The 21,542-nt window shown below is 37.1% G+C and overlaps 1 protein-coding gene across 6 annotated transcripts in view; it reads right to left on the bottom strand.

Moving 5' to 3' along the window:
- Positions 1–21,542, bottom strand: part of Pag1 (phosphoprotein membrane anchor with glycosphingolipid microdomains 1) — a 142,060-nt gene that overhangs the window by 45,461 nt on the left and 75,057 nt on the right. For all 6 annotated transcript variants that reach the window (XR_006857013.2, XM_046468218.2, XM_046468222.2 and 3 more), the window contains one exon: positions 8,513–8,606. The gene's annotated coding sequence lies outside the window, so the exon portion shown is untranslated. The remainder of the gene's footprint in view (positions 1–8,512; positions 8,607–21,542) is intronic.

Here is a 21,542-nt window from a genome sequence, read left to right as displayed (position 1 = left end):
ATTCTACCCTACACATTTAAAAATGACTTTTGGTGTTCTATTTATTTCAAAAAAGACAGGTATTTTTTTTGATTCAGTTCACATCACTGATTAGAGATATTCCAGCTGCCAAGTAAATCTCCACTGAATGCAATTTATGATGTTCAAGAACAATTTATGGATCAATCTGGAACTACATGGGACTTAGCTGGTTTTGTGAAAATACTTATAGTGCTGAAAGAAATCAATAAAAATTTATTAAGATTGTCATTCTTTGCATAGGTTTTGAAATACATTCTTACCCCTTATTTAAAAAAAGCCTTTAATATCCCTGGAGTTGAAATATTGTACTTTACTGCTCTGGTCTTTTGACCCCTCACATAGTGCTATTGCCAGGCTCTGTCAACCTCACCAGGTGATGACATCTGGATTCTGTGCCAAGATACTCATGCACTCAGAGGTCATAAACATGTCCCTATTTCTATCATCTTTCTGCAATAGGTAAAGAATACATAGCATTCACCCTTCCTTAGTAGAATCAGGAGGCTCAACTGATAGTCTCTGAATGCAAGCAATTAAATAATCTGGCTGAAAATCTGATTTTTAATATATAAGCATAAATTAATAGCTTTCATGTATTGAACATGCACTATTTGCCAGATACTTTTGAACTTGGTGCCTTGCCTAAAAAAATCAAGTTACATCTAACTTGCTCTTCACAGGATTGCTGTGGGCCATCGGTAGGAGCAGAAGATTGTATGGATGGCCATAAGCCTTCCCCTCCCTGTATCGTCACTTACTGCAATATGACTTTGTAGCTCCTTTAAGCAAGAAATGCTATCTGTTTTTCTACTGTTTTACTGGGCGCCCTCTGTGACTCACTTTGGACTATGGAAGACAGTGGAAGCAATAGTGTGTCAATTCTGAACTACCCATAAGCTTTGCAGGCTTCCACTCTCATTCTTGGAACTTTGCTGATCCCCTGTGTGAATAAGCCCAGTCTGGCCCACTGGATGATGAGACAGGCAACCCAGTTGTCGTCACTATCCCCTAACGGTCAAGCAGTCCCCAGAGGCAGAGACACCAAGCAAACTGTAAACTGACCATAGACTCATCCATAAACCCAACTGAGAAAACCTGTCAGGAAACCACAAATCAGGAGCTAAGCAAATAAAAGGTATTTAAGCTACAAAGTTGTGACGTGGTTTTTCATATAGCAAAGGCAACTGGCGCATAAGCATTGTTGGCCTCACTATACGAAACAGAGGCTCTGTAACTTGCCAAGCTCAACCAGCGGGTAAATGGTAAAGCTATCAGGTTATCACATTTGCTTTAAAGGCCCATGCTCTGAAGTCACACCCCTGTTTTTATCTAAATAAGAAAGTACGTGTGGAGAGCCTTCTACCTATATTTGGTATTGGGTTAGACATTTTCTCCATTTAGGGAGCTAACAATCCCCATTTTGTATTTCACTAATGAAGCTGCAATTTAATGGCCTTACTCATACTATTGCCTCTACCTGAAATGCATTTTCCACTTCTTTGTATCTTTGAAATCTGCTCCAATGTAACTAGCTTGCAGGAATCTTCCATAAATGTCCCAAGATAAAATTAAACTTTTCCACCTTGTGATTGATTGCAAAAATAACCACAATTGCTCAGTCCTTCCTTTCTTCTTACAAAGTGACTTTTTTAGTACTTTCTATCAAAAGATGAGATCTATTTCCCCACCCCCGGAATTCAGACTGGCCTTGTGATTTGCATTGGCCAAGAAACGTGGCAGAGGTGACAATGTGCTGTTCTGAGTCGAGGCCTAAGGTATGTTGGATACTGCCATTCATTTTTCAGAATCCTAACTCCTCCTCTCTAACAAACCTGAGCTGGCCCTGCTGTGAGATGAGACCACAAGGACCAGAGCTTGGGCCGCCAGTGTGTCTCAGCTAAAGGCCTCAGACACGTGAGGATCCTAGCCAAGATCAGCAAAGCCAAACCACCCTGAGCAGTGTTGCTCACAAGGGAGACCAGCTGAGCCCAGCCTGAATTGCCCCATCACAGAGTTAAATGGTCATTGAAAGCGACTACTTGTGCTGAAGCAACAGATAGGGGGTATCTATTGTACTTTTTGTATAAGGGATTCTTTGTGCTTTTACGGCATTTTCAAACTTATTTTTTGAATATCCCATGTATTCAATAAATGTCAGCGAATGAATGAGTGGATGGGTGACTAAATATTCAATTACACGGAGGTAAGCTTTTTTCTAACGAAACAGAACTCTGACTCTTTATTTTTATTTTGGAATGAATAACCACTATCTTTTCGGGCTGTGAATTAGAGCAATGTTTAGCATGGGGCCCAACACTTAGCAGGTGTGCTCAATAGATGTTCACTCCCATTGATCCTGTACGTGAAATAAGATGCCCAACAAAGAAAAAGCCAAAGCAAACATCATGCATTGAGAGATGCGGTGCATTTTTCCTAAATGCTTTTGAAATCAGGACAAACTTTCCTGGTTATTGCTGGATGGAGATTTAGGGCAAGTGACATGCTGCTTTGTTTTCTCAGCTATTGGTAAGCTTCTTTCTCTTTGAAAATATATTCCTTTAAATGGCTTCATGGCCCCTTAGGCCACCTAAGCACAAAAAGTAGGAAAGTTCCAATAGGAAAAGGCTGTCTCCAGAGGTTTTCCTGCTTTCTCTAGGATAGGAGTTTTCTTAGTTTGGGATGCACATTGGGAGCACCTAGGACACTTTAAAAAAAACACTTCAGGTGGTGAATGCCTGTAATCCTAGCTACTTAGGAGGCTGAGGCAGGAGGATTGTGAATTTGAGGCGAGCCTCAGCAACTTGGCAGGACCCTGTGTCTCTTTCTCCCCCACTTCCTCCCTCTCCCTGCCCTCATGAAACCACAAAACAAAAGACAAAAAAATTAATAAGAAAGAAACAACAAAAAAGACCTCCAGAGATTGATTTAATTAGTCTGAGGGTACAGCTTGCACATGGGGACTTACAAAAGCCCCTTGGGTAATTTTACTGAATAGTCAAAGTTGAGAAATGCTATTCAACCTTTCCCCAGAGTATTACACCAGTAAAATGGTTACGATTGAATTTAACTTTAAAGGCAATCCTAAATAAACCTTCTTTTTTATATGTCTCTAATCAAAACCCAGCGCTGAAATACTATAGCTGGAAAATAATTTCTTATAATAGACAATGACTGGCTCAAAAGGAATTAATAAATAATTATCAGATGAGCAACTTCCTGATGATTAATTCAACAAACATAATATGAACACTTGGCAGGGTATTAAATGTCTTAAAAGCCTTAAACATAATTAGGTATTCAAAATTTTACTGGCCTAAATTAAATAACACATAACACTACAGGTTATATTAAATAATACATTGAAGCTAAACTGCATTTAAGTGTACAATCTTAAAATATATTCAGAGAAAGATTTAAGAGAAACCTTTATCACATTATCACATGAATAAAAATACTTTGTTACAAGTCAAGGTACAATATTTTTAAGTGATTTTGGGTTCAAATTTAGGAAGGACATTTAAAAAAAAAAAAACAGATCTCATCTTCCTAGCACATAAATGACATGGCAACAGCGTTATTTTCAGCAATTGATTATTTTTGATACTGTTCAAGTGTTGAAAAATGACAAATAATTTTGTTATAAACTATGTTATGGCATGCAAATTGCTTTAATGCCAAAATTTCATTCTCAATAAATTCAGTAACTGTAATCATTAATGGATGTCCAACTCATATTCAGCATGAGAATTTTCCAAGTCAAAGGCTTTCTAGGAGAAAAATCTGGTTTGACCTTCTGACTTCCAAGGAAGGGAAACAAGACTCAGAGAGGTCAGGCAATGTCCCCAACAGTGCCTGAGTGGCTGGGGATCCAGCCCTAATTGGCTGAGGCTTCCTTCTCTTTGTCTCTATAGGAGCATCTGTAAGATAATGTCAAAGTGTAACCCAGTCTTACAAAAATGGGTGGTAGAGCTGGATTTGATCCCCAGATTTTGCCAAGTACTTAGATTTTGCCAACCTCTGCTATTTGTAGTTATGTTCATTACAGGATTTTGGCACTGGGAGAAATTATCACTTTCTACCCCAAATCTTATTATAAAACAGTCTGAATTCAACTATCATCATTTAATACATAGGTATAAATACATTTGCTGTATTTTTCTATTTCTATTACATTAGCATGTTATAACTAAAGAACCAATATTGGCACATTATTATTACGTACAGTTCATACTTAGTTCAGATTTCTTAGTTTTTATCTACTGTCCTTCTTTTGTTCCAGTAAGGTACAATAGGATGCCATATTACATTTAGTTTGCCCTATTTTGCATTATTGAGAGGGAGGGAAAAGGAGAGAAACAGACAGATACCGGCATGCACATACACACATACAGAGACAGAGAAAAAGAAACACAGATATCTCTCACTTACTTTGAAGCCAATTAAGGCCAAAATCCTACAAATTACTGTTCTCATGTTCTCTAATATAAAAGAAAAGGGCATATGTTAATGAAGTAATCCAGAGTTTTAATAATGAGAAATACATTGGGATAAGAAAAAGGTCAGGTTAAAAAGAATGTGACATTTGGAAAGATGTGGCAATGTGGTCCCTGATTTTAACATGGAATAATGAAATCTACAAAGCAAGAAATGGGGCAGAGTAGCATGAGAACTTAAAGTAGTAACAGGCAGTTCACATAAAACCATAGTTATATGGTGCAATTTGCCATCATTTACTTTAGGGAAGTTTGCATTTTTAAAACCCATAGAGATTCAGAGATAGTTTCCTTGCCAATATTTATGTAAAACATTTTCCAAACAAGACTGATTTATCTTACTCTGAAATGAATTGTTAGATCACAACAGAGAACGTTAAAGTGTTTGCATCCCTTATAGAAATGCCAAACATTTTACTCTGCCTGATGCTGTACTATAAATAGGGAGATTCATTCAAACGCTAAAAATGTTCAAGTTGCCAAACAGTTCTTTAGCATCTACTTCCCAGTACAAATGACTTGTTCTTCCAAAGTTTGAAACTGAAAGCTAGTTGCAATTTAGAGAAATGCTATGGCTTACTTCAACTGATGAAGTGTGAAAGACACTTCGTTTATGTGTATTTCTTTTTGTTCAGATCATGTTAACTGAATTGCTTCTTTAGGCATTTACTAAGGTTTTGTTCAATAGGAGCTATTCAGATGAGAGTTGGGCCTTTAGCTAAACAACTGGATCAGCCAAGGAACATCAGTATTGTTGGAAAATAATGATGCAGATTGAAATTAGTTCGAATTTTGTTAGTTCTGCTTGGATGTAATACTAGATATAAAATTTATTTATTTATTTTACATCTAGTAAAAAAAAAAGGAATAGTAAAAATCAGAATGAAACCTAACAAACTCACCCAACAAGATGATACAAATAAGACCCTGATATCCATGAGGAAATTAAAATGAAACTCGAAGAAATTTTAATGGATTAAGAAAAATAGGACTTCTTAGGAAGAAATCACCTTTTGTGGTCAAAAGAACAGTAAATGGGGGAATTGTCATTGATTTATGATTGGTATTTGAAAACAAGTATAGATCTCTCTATGTATCTTGTAGAGAGAATATAAATAGTACAGAGATTTGTCTAAGATATTTAAAGCCAACATTGACTTGAAGAAGTGATGACTGGGACAGGAAACTACAGGAGATATGTGACAGAGTGAGGCAGGGCAAGGATAGCTCTGTGACATTTTCTTCCAATCAACTGACTATCCCAGGGGTCTTCGGTCTTCCTTCCACAACTGAACAGACCTCCCACTACCCAACTGTAGTCATGTACTCAAAAATGGCGAGATTCCCCCTTAAATGGAATCCAAATAATTATCAGAACATTTTTTTCTTAGCGTTATTAAATGTGTTTTAATACTACATATATTGATTTGCTAGATATTTTTTAATACTAGTTATACTTTGATGTGCTTAGTTAATATTTTGCAAGCCTCTGCAAAATAATAAAATATCTACTATTTTATAGTAAACTAGAGTAGACAGATGTATGATTTTATAATAGTTTATAATATAATAATAATTATAATAATTTTATAGATGTAAAATTTTATAATATATAAGAAGTGACTTATGTAAAATTATTTGATGTTAGGTAAATTACTATTAATTTTATTACCAAGTTAACTGAAATACAAACTTTATTATATTTTGAGGTTTTCCAACTCAAAGCTATTTATTTACTTTAAATTCATTTTTAAATGAAACATATGACATGCAGACAATTTTTGAAATTGTGGCATTTTATTTTTGATTTGAGGAATAATTATGCAAGTTTAAAGCTGTATTTAATATGTCACAATATCAAAATAGATGTTATTTTTTATTAACTATTGTTTTGATACTTTGCATTTTGGACAAAGATAATCACCCCATAATATTTTTTGCATTTTATAATAAAAATGAGACAAGATGAAAAGTTCTAGGCTGCTGTTTTAGTGAAGTATTTCTCTGCAATTGATACAAACTGTGACTATGTTATCAGCTAGCCAGGGAGAGCCTAAGACAGATATGGAGACACATAGGCGTGCGCGCGCGCGCACACACACGCACACACACGCACACACACACACTGTCCTCAGACACCTGGGGCTATGAGGCACCAGTACATTGTAAAGTTCCTGTACTCAGGGATTAATACAGACACAGAACTTTAAGAAACAGAAACACCAGGCTCCATCATGTTTCTGTTTCTGCCCAGTTCCCACTCCAGGATTTGCATAGTGCTTTAAACCTCTGCTTTTGCAGTTTTGCCTTTACAGTTCTGGACGCCATGGGTGTGGCTCCCTCTCTCACCATTCTTAGCAATGCACCTCTAATGGCATGCTACATCTTTAAATGTTATTTTTCTCTTAGGGAGCACACACATGCTCCTATGAATCACCAGATAATGGGTATGAGTTAACAGTCATTGACACCAACATGGATGTTAATGTACAAAGAGCAAAGTTAAAGCAGTCTGGTGTGTTCACAGTATTTCTAAACTTGCATGATTTTAATTCTTGTTAGTACAGTATTTAGATAGGCATACCACTCTCTTAAAGACCTTTCTCCTATAATACATGCATAATGCAATGTGAAGAAAGGAATTGCTGAAAGGAAAATTATTTCCCCAAATTATGACTTGCATCTCAGTATTGAGTAGCTATTAAAATATACTTTTAAAAAATCCCTAAGCTGATCTATTCCTTAGCATTTTAAGATTTCCCACTGCTTTTCTATTTTCCCATTCTGTATGCACAGCACAGATTCCTGCCAGGCCTATTACAGTGAGCAAACAATGTCCTCTCTGTCAGAACAGAGAATGAATAGTGTCACAAAATTCTCCTCTAATGTACAGCCTACGTTCCCCTACCCATGCTTTTCAAAAGAGAATAACCAGGATGAGGGCTGAGGAGGAAAGCCGGACTCTCCCCTTGCCATCTGAAATTGCCTTCTAGAACACTAAGGAATACAGCATGTCAACCATATATTAACTTCTAAACAGAGAGTTGACAAGCACATTTTCTTTTAAATTGGATCATGTATTTTTGCATTTCTGTGTATATGGGTATGCAAACATCTTTATCAGGAAAGGAGGAGACATTTTATCAGATAAAGTTTTAGGGCTTAGCACAAACAGCTTTTCGCTACAAACTGAGCAACAACAGGGGAACTTCATAGAAACAACACAGCAATTTGTGTTAAAATATTGGCAGCTAATTCATGAATGCTGAAGCTATGAATTCAGCGGCTTTTGTTCAAGCCTTGATTCCTGCTCAGCTCATGATTCGTAAAGAACTTGCAGCGAGTCCTCTGAAACACAATATGATGCTGACAGATTCCTCTTTGGAATCAGTATCTGTTCGTCTGTCTGTCTCTCTCTCTCTCTCACACACTCTCCCTTCCCATAAGAGACATTAAGGGTATGATCTTCTAAAAACAAGAAATTCATGAAGTATTTCTTGTGAACCAATGAAATGGCATTTTCACAGAAAAACATGGGTTTCCTTAAACTCTACCTTATTTGTAAGTTTCAGTTGGTGTAAAATATGATGATTCAGGTTTTTCTGCCTTGTGACATGAATACAGGATTTATTTTATTTAACCCTCAGGGGAATTACTTCATAAAGGTAGAAATGCTATTTTTATATAAAAAAAATCAAACCCCACTGGCTTTTGTTTTCGTGAATATCTGCAACAGAAAAAAGTCCAGCTTCCCCTTCCTTCACTTTCCCACACATTTGCAGTCCAGCCCAATAAGCTTCCAGATTCTGATGGCATTCTCCTGGTAACACATTTAGCAGAGGCTGCAGGACACCCCAACAGCTCTGCTTTCTTCTCTCTCTCTCCTCTCACACCGCCCTAGGTCTGTATTAGACTAAACAATTAAACCTTTGTGCTGTACAACTGCAATCAGAAAATTCTAATGCTGTATCCCTTATTGGTACAACGGTAATATTTACCTTGGAGCAATGTTTGTCCAAAAGAGTATTCCAAATTCTGGCAACACGTCCTTTGGAAGCGTTGTTATGGCAAGACTCTCTCTTCTTTCTTGGACTAAAACCAAAAAGAAAGTTAGAAAAAAAAAAAAAAAGGCAAATGGACACAGGCTGTGAAAGATCCTTGCCCTGTTCACTCTAAAAATGTTAGCATATTTATGCCAAATATTGAGCTTTATATTCCTTCCTAACCAAAGCAAACACAATGTTTTAACTTCTCAACAGTCACAACTACAAATAGCAGTGAATGAATATAATACTTTCTCTATCATAACGGCCAAGTCAGTGTTTGATCAAATACAAATTAACTTACTTGCTCTTTCCATATTTTTCCAAGTTTATGACAAATAAATCTGTGTTTCTGTAGTAATATTAACACTGGAATAACTTATCTGAATTTGAGCTAAAAACAAGCAATTTCTTTGAAAAGAGCCATTTATGAAAGCTATCTATGGCAAGATAAGCTGTGATTTAGTTCTGGAAATTTCTTAATCAAGGGAGACTAGCAGGACCTGATGACGACTGGTGGATCTAATCCCAGGTCATTCCTTAATTCTGCCCTAGAAATGGGGAAGACACAAAATGGAGGAGACTGTCTTCTTCTGATTTTTCAGCTGCCAGTCCTGTCTGTGGTTCTGCTCAACTGTTGCCCAACTCTTCCTCCATCCCTGATTCCCTCTCTGGTTCTCTTTCCATAAAGCATCTTGTGCATTGAACGTTTATGTAAAGACACCACCTCAGAAGCCAATGAGAGGGAGGAGGGGATGGGGAGGAGGGAATGAATGAAGGAATAAATGTGTTCACACTCTAAGGAGAATATCCTGGTTGAGGACTAAGATCCAGACCCTCTCCATGACATTAGCAGACTGAGGCACAACTCCTGATTTTCAATATAAAACACTGGGTAGAACACGAAGCTTTCAGATTTGCATCTACTGCTATATTATCATCTCAGACTGAATGCCTCTTTCTTCCAGAGTCAGCAGATTATTTATATTATCTGAAGGTACATCTCTTGTTTCCCTGCCAGTTATCAAGAGGGAAACGCTGCCTTGTTTGCTGTTGTGTTCAGCTACGTTATTATTTTCTTATTTTTCAAAATAAATCTAAAAAGATCAGAACAACACACACAATCATGAGCTGTCTGCCTCCAACCTGACTTCAGGTCTTTCTACTGTCAATCACGCAAGGTAGGAGGACAGGGCTTCACTGGGAGAGGTGCTTGACAGATCAGTGCACTCTGAAGCCATTGTTTTGTGTTTTCATTAGATTTCAAATCAAACCTCCTTCAAACCCCCACCACTCAGGCATATTGAGATGTGGATTCCAACTGTACGCCTCTCCAGTTTTCTATGATAATGGTCAATCCCAGAGAAGTCTCTTGAATTAGTTAGCTGGGTAGTTTAATTACCCAAATTAAATTACTGCAATAAAAATAAATATTTTTCTTAAAATGACAGATTATATTAATATATATTAGAAATAATATATGTTAATTATTTCAGTAGTTTTTCTATTACTCAATGTGAATAAAGAGCCAGATTTGAAAAACACAACTTGACAGTTAATTTAATGATATAAAGGTGGAATGTAATTTGGCATTTTCAAAACAGACATTTCGTGAATTAAAAATGTTCCAAGGAAATGAGGTAATCAGGACAGTTATGGTTCTATCATAAAGACAGACATACAGACCAATGGGACAGAGTTCAGCCTCCACAGAAATAATCCCACATATTCATAGTCCTTTAATTACATGGTGAGTTGATTTTTTAAAATTTTTTTGGATAAAGGTCCTAAGACTGTTCAATGGGGAAAGAACTGTCACTTCAACAAATGCTTCTGGGCAACTAAATAGCTATATGCAAAAGAATAAAGTGGGATCCTTAACTCAGACCATATAAAAAAGTTCACATAAAATGGAGAAAATACCTAAATGTGAGAAGTAAAACTACAAAACTCTTACAAGGAAACATAGAGGTAAATCTTCATGAGTTTAAATTTTGACAGTGGGGCTTTAGATGTACCTCAAGGTACAAGCAATAAAAAAAAAGAGATAAATTGGACTTCATCCAAATAAAAATAATTGTGCTTTTAAAAGTACTATCTAGAGAGTGAAAGACACACAAGGAATAAGAGAAAATATGTTCAAATCACCTGATATGGCACTTGGTTAATACATCTAGAATACATAAAAATTCTTATAACTCAATTAAAAAAACCCAAAAGAAAATGGGAAAATGGTAAAATGGAAAATGGGCAGATAGATACTTCTCCAAAAAGGATATATAAATGACCAATAAGCACATGCAAAGAGCTGAGTGCGGTAGTGCATGTCTATATCCCAGCAACTTGGGTGGCAGAAGCAGGAGGAACACAAGTCCAAGTGGCAGCAATATAGCAAAAACCCTTGGCAACTTGAAATAAAAGCATAATAAAAAGTAAAAAGGACTGAGGATGTAGCTCTGTGATAGAGCACCCCTGGGTTCAATCCCCAGTGACAAGAAAGAGGGAGGAGCATGCAAAGATGCTCAACATCATCATCAAGTAAATGCAAATTAAAGCCACAGGAAAATGAGAAATTATACTCTATCTATATATGATGCATCAAAATGCATTCTACTGTTATGTATAACTGAATAGAACAGAAGTTTTAAAAGCCATAAGGAGATATCACTTCATATCTACACCCACTGACATAGGCAAAATAAAGATACCTAAGATAATAATGAGGGTCAGGGAGGCTATAGAGAAATTGGACCCTCACAGCCTGTTGCTAAGAGGATAAGATGATGCAGCCACTTTGAAAATTACCTAGCAGTTCTTCATCACTGTTAAACATGGAGTTATCATTTGACTCAACAGTTCCAGTCCTAAGTATACACCAAGAGAAACTGCAAATTTACGAACACAAAATCTTGTACATTGATGTTCATAGCAGCATTATCTAGAACAGCAGAAAATAGAAAACAACCCAATGTGAATGGATAAACAAAATTTGTTATAATCACACAAAAGAATCTCATTCAGCCATTAAGTGGAATGAAGCATGGACACATGGTATAACATGGATGTATTGTGAATACAGAACACACAGCAAGGGGAAAAAACCTGTATATTATATGATCCTCTTTTATAAGAAATGTTCAAAATGGGCAAATACACAGAGATGAAAAGTGGATTAGTGGTTGCTTAAGGCTAGGGGCAACGGGGGGATAGAGAGATGATGACAGCCAAGGGGTGATGAAAATGTGCTAAAATTGATGATTGTACAACTCTATACTAAACCCTATTAAATTGCATACTTTAAATGGATGAATTGTAAAATATGTGAATTGTATCTCAATACAGCTCTTACCAAAAAAGAAAAAAAAAATACAAGGGACTTTATAAGATCAGTCATTTTCCAGATTAATCTTAGAGAAATGTGGCAAACCCAAGTTTAATTCTAGCTGGACTGCTGGAGTTGTCGCACTGAAGCAGATCACCTAGCTCCACTGAAAACTATCATGTTCTGACTGAGACCATCTGAGTATAATTCTGCATGGACCAAATGTTCCTTCAGGTCCCCTGTAACCTGCCTGACTACCTCTACATGTGGATAGTAGTTCACCACTGCAAATGATTACTAATTCAATCAAGCAGAAACCCATGCATTCAATATTAATTTTTCTGTTGTGTGGAATTTTACAAATCCTGGAACCAGCTATCTACTCAAGTATGACTGATCCCCCCACCTACATATACTCAGTCAGAGGAACATCAAGTTCAACATCTATCCCATTGACAGCTTTCGTGAGGGCTGTTAGCAGGTTTTCATCCTTGATGGTGACACTCATAATACAAGAACAAAACAAGGGCGTTCTGGGAGTTCACGATATGGTTACCCAACTAACCTAAAGGCCTGTTCTGATTAAAGCCACACAGAGGAAATGAAATAGAGTTTAATTTCTGGGCCACTGGGACCATGATGGATGAGATCTGCACCTGACGGATGGCCTAGTCTGAGCTTCGGCTGACATTGCTTCCATTCCCAGCTTAAATTTAACAGTGCTTCTCAGAGACAGGACTCCGGAGGATGGAGGCTGTCCTTAATTATAAAGGGAATCTGGCATAGACTGGCTTATGTTCTGTTTATTTCCATTGTAACATAAAAGATAGTGAGTACATAGATGACATTTGCATGTTGGAAACATTGTTGTGGGTGGTATGAGTGACCTAATCCTACTCCCTTCTTTGTCTATAGGGACTTTGAGTAAGGATGGCTTTATTATAGCAATATCCTTGAGTCTACTTTGATTTTTAAAAATCGATTCACTTAATCAGCAATTAAAGATATCTCCCAGGCACTGTGAATCATTCAGTGCTCAATATCCAGAAACATAGGAACAGAATGAGCTGATATACGGCACATCCAACTATGAAACTTGGGTGTCATTCCTGGGATACCAGCCTCTGAATTTAGATGGCGAAATACCACCAGGAATGCAATGGTATTAATCTCTGTGGTCACGCTGAGACAATACCATTTCAGGTTGGAAGATTAAAATTCAACAAACAAATTCAGCCAGCATTGAGCAATACTCCACTGTGGGTGAGGCATAAAGTGTGATTAGTGACATGCTCCATGGGACTGTGGGGTCCATTTAACCACCATAAGTATTTCCTGCTTTGGCTAGGAAAAAAATTTAGATTTGAGGAGGGAAAGATAAGGCATGCAAGAGGAACAAATAGCGAGGAAAGAGAGAAGGCAGGAAGAGACAAACTGGGAGCGGATATTTTCATTTTCTGGTTTTCCTCTTCTGAATGATCCAGGTCAAAGACAGTTCTCCAGATGAACTAGACTTCAGTGAAGAGTAGTACAGGACCCTGACTTTTGTTGGTTTATATAATATACTTTTTTCAGGAAGCAGAGGAGTTTTTTTTATTTTTTTAACCATCTAAATAGTATTGTTGACATACAATGATATATACTTGACTAATAAGAACACAATTGATTGAAGGGTATTAATTTTATATCCTGCTACTTTTCTGAATTAATTTATGAGTTCTGGAAGTTTTCTGGTGGAGTTTTTTGGGTCTTCTAAATATAGGATCGTGTCACCTGCAAATACAGATAGTTTGAGCTCTTCTTTTCATATTCATATCCCTTTAATTTCCTTCTTTTGCCTAATTGCTCTAACTAGAATTTCAAGGACTATATTGAATAGAAGTGTGAAAGAGGGAAAGAGAAATTAGAAAACATATCCCATTGACAGTTGCCTCAAAAAAGAAAAAAAAAACTACTTTTGGGACTCAATCTAAAAAAAGAGGCATAGGACTTCTACAATGAAAACAACCAAACACTAAAGAAATAAATTGAAGAAGACCTTAGAAGATGGGAAGATCTTCCATGTTCTTGGATAGGCAGAATTAATATTGCCAAAATAGCCATACTGCCAAAAGTACTCTACAGATTTAGTGCAATTCCTATTAAAAATTCCAATGACATTCTTCATAAAGACTGAAAAAGCAGTTGTGAAGTTCACTTGGAAAAATAAGAGGCCCAGAATAGCCAAAGCAATCCTTAGACAGAAAAGTGAAGCAGGAGGCATCAGAATACCTTAATTTATACTACAGAGCTATAGAAACAAAAAATGGCATGGTATTGCCACCAAAACAGGCATGAAGACCAATGGACCAGTACAGAAGACACAGACGAACCAATATAAATACAGTCATCTCATATTGGACTAAAGTGATGAAAACATATGTTTGAAAAAAGACAGCCTCTTCAATAAATGGTGTTGGGAAAACTGGAAATCGATATGTAGTAGAATGATTTAACTCCTACCTCTCACCCTGTACACAAATCAACTCAAAGTGGATCAAAGGCCTAGGTATTAAACCAGAAACCCTGCACCTAATAGAAGAAAATATAGGCAGGACCAACTCTCCAACATGTCAGTTTAGGAACCTGACTTCCTCAAAAAGACTTCCAAAGTGTAAGAAGTAAAATCAAGAATTAACAAATGGGATGCTATCAAACTAAAAAGCTTTTTCACATCAAAGGAAACGATCAAGAGTGTGAAGAGAGTGCCCATACAATGGGAGAAAATCTTTGCCAGCCCGCACCTCATATAAGGCATTAATTTCTAGGATATACAAAGAACTCAAAAAGCTTAACACCAAACAACAACAACAACAACAAAAACCTCCAAATAGTTGATCAATATCAATAAATGGGTAAAGAAACTAAGCAAATACTTCTCAAAAGAAGAAATATGAATGGTCAACAAATATATGAAAAAATGTTCAATATCCCTCGCAATTAGAGAAATGCAAATTAAAACTACACTTGAGATTTCACCTCACTTCAGTCAGAATGGCAATTATAAAGAATACAAGTAACAACAAATGTTGGCAAGGATGTGGGGGAAAGGTACATTCATCCATTGCTGGTGCGACTGGATTAGTGTAACCACTCTGGAAAACAGTGTGGAAATTCCTCAAAAATCTAGGAATAAAACCACGTTTGACTTCCTTGGTATATATCCAAAGGAGTTAAAATTAGCATACTACAGTGATGCAGCCACAACAATGTTTATAGCAGCACAATTCACAATATCTAAGCTATGGAACCAAACTAGGTGCCCTTCAACAGATGAATGGATAAAGAAAATGTGGTTTATATACATAATGGAATTACTGAGTAACAAAGAAGGATAACTTTACAACATTTGCTGGTAAATGGATGGATCTGGAGACTAATATGCTATGTGAAATAAGCCAAACCCCCCTAAAACAAATGTTGAATGTTGATGGGAATAGAAGTTCAGTGGATTAGACAAAGGGGAATAAAGGGAAGGGGAGGGGGTGGGAATAGAAAAGACAGTGGAATGAATCGGACATAACTTTCTGAACACACCACAGTGAATCTTAACAACGTGGACATCCACAAGAGTGGGATCCTAATTAGAATTAAATAAACTCCATGTTTGCATAAATATATCAAAATAGATTCTATAATGAGCAAATAAATATTAAAAAACAAGATCTAATAATTTTTCAAACATGATGTTGCTAAACCATGTCTCTCCTTCTGTCCTTTTGCAATTTCCCCCTGGGAGAGGCCACTTGCAGGATCCCTATGGCAGTTCTGCTTCTGAGCTTTGGGTGATTGTGTTAAATGTCAAAATTTTCCCAAATTCTGCTTTGTCATTTATTATATTAGTCATCTCTTCCAGCTTAAGGTCATGCACTGATAGACTCTTACCGAAGTGAGGCCTAATGTTGATGGAGACGGGATTAGGAGAAAATATCAAAAATCTCCTTCCAGGAAAAGAACAATTTATTAAGCAGTTCCTTCTGGATATACCCACCAAACCAGCTACTAACCCAGTTAATTTTTCACACATATAATTTGTCCAAATGATAAATGTCAGCAATTTGATATACTTTTAGTGAAAAAAAAAATCCCCAAACTAATGCATGCTATTTCTCATTAATCCATCTGAATTCTATGACGGCTTTGATAAATTAACAATAACATAGAAATCAACCTCAAACCATAGATATTTCCTTTCATTAAAATTTTAGTATTCAGTCCTTCACAGCAATCATGCAATAAAATGATGTTAAAAGTGCTCAATGTTATAGCAATCAAAGTGGTGGCTAAAAACAGTGTAGCGGGCTATGAGGTACTGTGCAATATCGGAAAAACATAACCAGCAGTGCCTTCTCCTTCATCCTGTGATTCTTGCTCTCCTTGGCCTGGCTAAGCTCCCTCCTGTTTCTGGCTGTTTCTCTTGCTGGTTCCCCCAGCTGTGCCTCTCATGCCCTGACTCAGCTGCTCTGGCTCACAATTTCAGCCTTCCTGGTATTTACTGTGCTAACAGTTCTAGTCTTCAGGCCATCTGATGTCTCCTGCTTCATTTTTTTTACACACCCAAACAGCTGAAATCCCTGATGGATACAAAGCAACAGTCCATTAAGAGGGGAGTGTGTTCTGGGTTTTATTTTTCTCATTGCAAACAGAAAAATGGAAGAAGCAAGGAAAGATAATTCACAGAGGTGCCAAAGAGACAGGATACCCTGGAGATAAAGATAAAGGTTTTTTTTTTAAAAAAAAAAAAACAGACTTTTTTTTAACCATCAAAAAGATTATGACACTGGGAAAATAGTTCCTTCTGAAAATCCTTTCAAAGGTACAATTTTATAAAATAATCTCCTTTCTAAGAGGAAGATATTTTTTCCTGAATTCTAGAGAGTTGATGATAAAAATCCTTAAACATGTATTCTTATGCTATCTACAGTCTGGGATCCAGGTAACACAGATACAATTATAATACATATATTGATTTATTAACAAACGATATTTTATTAGCAAAACGCTTCTATTGCTACCTGGAAAAAGGCTTAAAATGAACCAAGGTAGCATGAGCCTTATCTGTCAGCATAAATCCTAAGCATGGCTTGGACATAAACTCCTTGCAGTTTCAATATTAGAAGGGAAATAATTAAAATGATGAAGTACTCAAGAAGAAACAAGAATTTCTTTTATTGGCAAAGAACAACATATTTTGCAATATCTATATCTGATGTATTTAGGGGAAGCTCTGTAGCATGCTTCTCAGACATCTGAACATAAAGGTAGAATAAATGCTAACATTAAAAAGACTAGCTTCAGTATTTAAATGCTGCTTCATTACATAAAATGACTCTTCTAATTGCTAGTTTACAAATTGGTAGCAAAAGAAATATTTCAAAAATATTTCCTTTAGATGATGTAAATAAACATGAAACCAAGCACAAAGAGTACAGTCATTCATTCATTCATTCATTCATTCATTTTCTTTAGCACCTGTCAATGTTAGTTTCTTGCTTATGAATAAACAGAACAAAAGGTACATATTGCTCCAGAACCTTCCACTCTCCCCACACCCCCACACACTGGGGCTTTCACTGCCATTTAGAGGGCTTTGAGCTTTTTGTCTTGTCTTTCCCTCAGGATGGGCACCTGGTTGAGAGAGCCACCTACAACACTGTCTGATCACACCGCATGGCCTTCGATCAGCCTCCAGAACATCCTGATGAGAAACAGCTCCTCTAACTCCTGTTTCCTCTAGGATCACCAAAAATGGTGGAGATGAAGGGCTGTGGGCGGCCAGGCCCTCCCGGCAAAGTTGTGTAAGTGGGTGTATATGTGGGGAGAGACACATAAAGATGATTTCCCCTAAGAAGCAGAGGAAGGTGTGGGGGCAGGAACTGGAAGTTTCCCCAGGTATGCCTTTGAGGCCTCCCGATTCATGAGTATCTATTCACAGTTAGAAGACCGAGCCACAGAGTCACTTTGGGCTGGAACGGGCCCTTCCCTTCCTGCTGTTCTAGAGAATCTGCAGAATGACAGTGCTGTTTGTGTGGACTTGAGGCCAGGGCTGCCTGGGGGTCACAAAAGGAGATGCCTCTGAGCTCTGTGGATATGCCTAGAAGCCCTGTGTGCTGTCAAAGACTGTTGTTTGTAAAGTGTCTGTGTTTCAGAGGGATGGGTGGACCCATGTGAGGGTAGGGGGTGCTTAGGTTGGCATTCTGTAAATGGGCCATGTGAGACAAAGTAACTATAGTTTCCTTTCCATATATGTTTATAAGACTGTATCTCTGTCTCTCTGTATATGTAAAGACTATATATGTACATATATTCTATACACACACAGTTAAAAGGAAAATTCCTTAGACCAATTAAATTTATTTAAGCTTATTTGAGCAAAACAAAATAAAAGCAGATTCCCAATTTTGCGGTTTCCAGAACTAGAGTAGGTTCTGAGAAACGCAAGTGAGGTACAAAAACAACTTAATTGGTTACAGCCTAGTCATTCATCCAGTCAATTGGTTATAACTTAACTAGTTAAATTGCCTTAGTCTAATTAGTCTGGCTACAGGTCCTGCAAACAGCCAAAGTTCAGTGACTGTGATTAATCTTGATCCTTGTTTGGTCTCTTGGGCTCAATGCAGATGCCCAGTCCAAAGCCAAGGCCTCCTACCAAATGTCAGTTCACACTCACACATGGCCCTCTGTGTCCATGGATTCAGCCAACTGTGGATCAAATATATTTGGGAAAAAACCTGCAGCCATACTCAATATATACAGACTTTTTTCTTGTCATTATTCCCAAACAATACAGTTTAACAATTATTCACATTGTATTAAGTATTATAAGTAATCTAGAGAGGGTTTAAAGGATATAGGAGGATAAACAAGGTTATTTGCAAACACTGTGTCATTTTATGTAAGATTTGGTATCTGCAGGGAGGGGGCACATCCTAGAACCAACATCCCTGCTAATATGTAATGAAAGAACAGACGTGTGAAAACACACACATACACACACACACACACACACACACGAGCACTTGGCTCTTAGACTTCCCATGCTGCCTGAAGACTCCACACCAGCGTGGTGTCATTTTCTCACGATCTGGGACTCCTTCTATACATTGCTGTCTTATGTACATTTCAATTATTTATCTGATGGAAAATAACTACTAGATGTACTCAGTTGAACTTTAGGGAAATTCCGAGACACATGGTGAGATGTAATGCTCAGAATCACAGAGCAAGTCAAGGAGATGGATTGGAAAACAAGTAACTGAAGAACCAATGTACACTTAAGCACCCCCAACAAGAGTCTTACAAGAGTAAGTGCGTAATGAATGTTAGATAGATTATGAATTATAAGGCGGGGTGTCATTAGCAGAACTGAAGGTATTATGATGGCTCCATCTCCACAGGGTAGTCATACTCAGAATACTGGACTGTGTGAGAGCATGCAGGCCTGCATACTGTCCTTTTTAGCCTGTTATGGGGATGAATTGTGTCCATCCAAATCTGTATGTTAAAGTACTAACCTCCGGTATCTCAGAATGTGACCTTATTTAGAAATGGGTCATCAGAAATATAATTAAGATGAGATTATACTAGAGGAGGGTGGACCCGGATCCCATGTAATTGGGATCTTTATAAAAGGGGGAAATTCAGAGTTGTGCACACAAGGAAAGGGCATTCTTCAATCCTTTGTGTCTTTCAAGGTCCCCACATCAATCCAGCTGTTGTACTGAAATTATTTCTCAATTACATAAATTCAAATGGTTATTGGAATCACAGGCAGATTCACATAATTCACTAAACAAAGAGGGGATTTATATTTTTTAAATATTGTTTTCAGCAATAACTTGAGGGACTAATTATGAAAACAACATGCCACAGAATTCATGAGAAAACTCAATAATTTTTACTTGTGAGAAAAGTTTCAAAAGGATTCCGTAAGAATTTGAATTGACCAAAATTCCCGGGGAACTGTTTTCCTTTATCTGGACACATCACATTCCAACTCTCTCTTTCTCTGTATGTTAGATCACTTATTTTGATTCCTCCTCTTCACTAATTCACTCTGCCTTGTCTTTGAAAAGTCATTCCAAATTCATGCTTCTAAGACTGTCCTGGTTGCCCTCTATTTTCTCAGACCTTTGTGTAAAATAATGCTTCTGTTAGACTGCTTAGCAGTTGTACCTATTTCAGAGTTAGATTAATATAGTTTTAGAGTTAAAAGCAAATTCTACAATATTTCAGCTCAACTCCTAATATCAGGGACAAAGAAACTGAGGCCCAGTTGTGCTCACACAGCTGCTTGGGTACTTGTTCTCTCCTTTCAGAGGAGTACTTAGACCCAAAGATTCTCCTGCAATACTCTACTCAGGTCAGGCAAGCCAGAACACTTATGTAAATATAGATTATTTGATATAGCTAGGTTTCAGTAAGAGGAGACTAGCAACTAATAGTTTATGACTGTTTAGTACATTTTTAAAAAAACAAGTCTCTTCAATTTGCTGACCATCTAGAATATGTTTCTTTCAATATATCTGTAGAAATAGTTAGCATTATATATAACCCAATTTATTTTTAGTTGTTTTGATGTCCAGAGTAATGATATTTTAAGTGAGTCATGACATCTGCATTGCGCTACTATAACACTTTGCTGTCTAATGAAAGAAGGAACATGAGCCCATCTAGTTGATCATGTAAGGTGAGGGTGCAGGGATAAAAGGGAAGAAGTAAATAGGAGAGAAAAGGAGAAAGAAAAAACTGGTTATAAAGATTTTGAACTCTTGGATCAAGACCTGTATTTTTTTTGTTGTTGTTGTTATTGGTAAAAATCACCAGACAACAAATCTTCCAAAGGGTGACAAGATTGCATCTTAGCATGTAAAACTAAAACAGCAGGAGAAAATGGGTGCAAACAACAAGATTAGAAAGAAGAAACACAATTATATTCTGAATCTAAGTGGGGGAGTGAGAAGCAGGACATAGGGTTGTGACTTCCTCACTGCAGAATCACATGTTTTTTATGTTTGATTTGCCATCAACAGGTGTTGCCATGGTAACTAGCCTGTAGTTAAGAAGTAGTAGAGGTAAGAAAAACTGTTTCAAATCATCACTGAAGGGGAAAAAAAAGTTCTGTAGCAAGACTAACCTCAGACTTAAGAGAATGAGCCCCAGAGACCTGATCTGCCATTTTATCTGGCCTTTATATGATCTGAAAGAAATACTGCAAGGTGAGAGGCCACTGCCCAGGAGCATGGTCCTTAGAGGAGCCAGAACCATCCGTGAGGGGATGCTATGGCCCTTGATTTATCTTAGGTGCTGTTTATATCCCCATTTTCATCAATACATTTTAGCTATTTGATAACTTTGGGATACAAGGAGGCAGTTGTGTACTATTATGTCTGGAAACTTCTAGAAAATGAATATAGCACTGTATGATCCTACACTGTAGAACTGTACTTCCACAATTTCTTTGCTTTCTTCCTTCAGATGGAGAAGCTAAGGATTGCATGCTATGAATTAGTGGAATAATCAGTTAGCGATTTCTTCTTATGAACAGTATTGCCAATAGTTCTAAACCAGTACCAGGAAATACCCCAAAGCCTGGTGACCATCAAAATATCATTTTTTTTGGTC

This window comes from Marmota monax, unplaced genomic scaffold, assembly GCF_021218885.2.
Source record: "Marmota monax isolate L192 unplaced genomic scaffold, Marmota_monax_Labrador192_F-V1.1 WCK01_AAM20220418_F8-fsc00115, whole genome shotgun sequence".
In the NCBI taxonomy this organism is placed as follows: Eukaryota; Metazoa; Chordata; class Mammalia; order Rodentia; family Sciuridae; genus Marmota; species Marmota monax.
Note: the sequence above shows the minus strand (reverse complement) of the source record. Positions and strands in the feature narration are given on the sequence as shown.